Genomic DNA, 3,682 nt, shown 5'->3' with positions numbered 1-3,682 from the left:
GGACTGTGATGGTTTGCATATGCTTGGCCCAGAGAGTGACACTCTTAAGAGGTTTGGCCCTGCTGGGCAGTGGTGGCACATGCCTTTAATCCCAGCACTTGGGAGGCAGAGGCAGGTGAATTTCTGAGTTCAAGGCCAGCCTGGTCTACAGAGTGAGTTCCAGGACAGTCAAGGCTATACAGAGAAACCCTGTCTCGAAAAACCAAAAAAAAAAAAAAAAAAAGAAGAAAAGAAAAGAAAAGAAAAAGAAAGAGGTGTGGCCCTGTTGTAGTAGCAGTGGCCTTCTGGAGAAAGTGTGTCACTGTGGAAGTGGGCTTTGAGACCTTCCTTCTAGCTGCTTGGAAGACAGTCTTCTCCTAGCAGCCTTCAGCTCCTCCTGCACCATGCCTGCCTAAACACTTCCATGCTTCTGCCTTGATGATAATGGACTGACCTCTGAACCTGTAAGCCAGCCCCAGTTGAATGTTGTCCTTATAAGAGTTGCCTTGGTTATGGTGTCTGTTCACAGCAGTAAAACCCTAACTAAGACTGGGACAAACTGTAGGATGAAGAACAACTTAATTTTAATGAGACAATAGCCTGGGAAACAGTCTATTTGGCAGTGACATGTATGGGTTTGCCTTTCTTGACCTGGGTGGTGGTGGATCCATGCCAGTTACCTTCACAGCTGTAGGAATGAAGTCAGTCACTGTGTAGGATCCTTTCCAAGTTGGTTCCAGAACTCATTTGGTTACCTGCTTGACTCAGATAGTATCACTGGACTCAGACAAGAGGAAACTGGTGGTTGACTCAGAAGTCGGCTGGGCCTCTCTGTTAGTCCAATGATAGTCTGATGGAGGCCTGGAAGGCCTGTAGTGATTTGAAAAAGGAATGGTTAGAGAGTTTTGCCAACTACTGGTCTCTGCAAGTAGGAAGCAGTTGGGGGTGTCTTTCAAACACAGTCTCATAGGAAGGTAAATCACTGCCTATGTGGAGTGCAGGAGGCACCCTGAAGCAAAAGCATAGAAAGGGGGCCTAATCCATCCTTTGTTAGATTCTAATGAGACTTTTGTTAAAGGTTCTTTTAATGTTGCATTTACTCTTTTTACCTGGCCAGAACTCTGAAGTCTACATGAACAGTAAAGTTTTTAATCAACATCTAACACTAGCTATTAATTGAGAGGTTTTGGCTATGAAAACAAGGCCATTGTTAGACCCCATTGCTAGAGAGAGGCCAGATCAGGGGACCGTCCTGGAGGAGCTTTTCAATCAGTATGTGATCAGTTTCAGTCCAGGTGGGAAACACTTTTACCCCCCTGGAAATATGTATCTATAAAAACTAACAAGTACTTGTATTCTCCCCCGGCAAGCTGGATCTTGATGAAGTCAGTTTTCCCAGAATTCTCTGGGGTGTTGGACCCCTTATGGGATAAGGTCTCTCTGTCTTGGATTTACCTGAGCACAAACCTAGCATCTGCCTGAGACGTCCACACTAGGCTGTCCAGTCTAGGTATAAGATACCTTGGCCTGAGCAACTTAGAAGGTTTTGTGGATCCCAGCTGAGTAGCCTGGTGAAGGTCAGTTACCAGAGTCCTGTCAGTTGTTTCTAGGAGAATAATCTTTCCCTCTGGTGTCCTCCATCAACCTGTGGGCTTGAGCTGTTCATTTCTTCACCATGGAGTCTCAAGAAGCTCCAGGCAGGGGTATGTCATCAGAATATCAATAGGTCCCACTGGTTTTAGGGTTTCTCAGTCAGTGGTCTGGCTCTGGAGAACAACAAAACATAGAGGAAGCCAAATATTTCTAGGAGGGCCAAGATTTTTTCTTTGTTTTTAATGTTCTTTTTTTCCCAGTTGTAATGGCTATTCCTGGTTGTCAACTTGACTATATCTGGAATGAACTACAATCCAGAATTGGAAGGCTCACCTGTGATCCAGATCTTGAGGCTGGAAGACACAAGTTTCTGACCTGGATTTTGGCATGGAGATCTTGAGGCATAGTGACCATGAAAAGCTTAGGCTCAGGCAAGATAGTACATGCCTTTAATTCCAGGAGACTGAGGCAAGGAGATCTCTGAGTTCAAGGTCAGCCTGGGACAAGCAAGTCCCAGATTCAGGCATGGTGGTACACACCTTTAATCTGGGCCACACCTTCTGCTGGAGGCCTACATAGGAACATTGGAAGAAGGAAGACTTGCTCTTCTTCACCTCCTTGCATTTACTTGCCATTCTGTGACTCTAGGGAACCAGTGACCAGAAGCACCTCCCCATTCCACGTTTTTAAATTGATCATACTATGGATATGCCCAGTAATAAAAGTACAGCAACTGTCTATGTATTTGGTGGTGAACTTTACTTTTCCCCTCTGAGAGCCTGGGTCAGATCAATCAGTCCTACTCTCCGGGTACCAAACAGGCTTGTGCTCAAAAACAGTTCCAGTTGAAGTAACTACTGCAGCTCTCACATACCTGATTTCATCTATCATCTCATGACAGTCATGGATGAGCACTGGCACATTGTCACCAGGCAAGAGAGCAGCAGGACTGATGGCAGTGGCTTTCTCAAAGTGGACTGGAGGGTGGTCCAGGAGTAGGGCCTGCTACTGGGTCAGTCACATAGTCATTCATTAGCCAGAGTTCTGGTGTTCCTGGGAGGAGAGCCTCAACCACATTGTGGGTTGCTATGTGTATAAGCTCTTGATCCAGAGTTAGCTTGCTTGTTTGTTTGCTTGCTTGCTTGTTTGTCTGATTGTTTGTTTGCTTGTTTTTATTAGACCAGCAGTAGCCACCACAGCTCTTAGACATGTGGGTTGTCCTGTGGCTACAGAGTCCAATCATTTGGACAGGGCATTTTCATGGCCCCAAACTTTGGGTAAAACTCCTTTTGTCTTTGTTGTATGGACAAACAGATGAGAAGGTTTTGAAACAGGTAAGGTTGGAGCCAAAATTGGAGTTGTTTTTAGTCTCAGTCTAGACTAGGACCTTAGTGCCCCACCCACCCACCTCTGTGCTAGTATATAGAGGCCTTGCTAGCTCCACAAACTCTGGTATTCAGAGGCAACAATATCTAGCCATAACTTGGTGGAACTCTTAGTCTTTGGAATTTGGAAGGATGATGGCAGCAATCCTACTCTGAAACAGGCTCCTTTTGCCTCCCCTCACCTGGTTACCAAGATAGGTATTCTCTGAAGTACAGTTAGGCTTCCTTAGCTGACATTCTGTAGGCCAAGGTCTGTAACTATTGTGGCCCTTTTATAATCTGTTTTTCTAGAAAACCTGATGGAAGGGCAAGTCAGCATTTAGTGTCTCATCAAACAGGATCAGAGAATGTTTAAATCCTTGGGGCAACCTGGTCCCTGTAAGTTGCCTGCTGTATCCTCCCTCTGAGTCTGTACATTTAAAAAAAACAAAGATGGGTTGGCTCACTTCTACTAGTGTGAGGCTAGAAATCCATCTTTCAGATCCAAGACAGGGTATATCTTTTTCTCTGGAAGAACCAGAGTCATGAGAGTTAGAGACCTCAGGTTTCCTCACAGGTAGGGGAGGAGTAGTCCAGAGTAACTGGCAGAACACCAGGATGCCTGTTTCTCTAAGCCAGGCAACATAGAGGACTACAATTTTCCCTCTTGTTCCCAGGGTCATTGGATCTTATTTAATCTGAATGGGAGTAGCTGAACTGGCTAGTTGAACAATTACAGGAGGAAG

This window comes from Arvicanthis niloticus, chromosome 2 (genome assembly GCF_011762505.2).
Source record: "Arvicanthis niloticus isolate mArvNil1 chromosome 2, mArvNil1.pat.X, whole genome shotgun sequence".
Taxonomy (NCBI): domain Eukaryota; kingdom Metazoa; phylum Chordata; class Mammalia; order Rodentia; family Muridae; genus Arvicanthis; species Arvicanthis niloticus.
The sequence above is the reverse complement of the archived record's forward strand: the minus strand, read 5'-3'. Positions refer to the sequence as shown.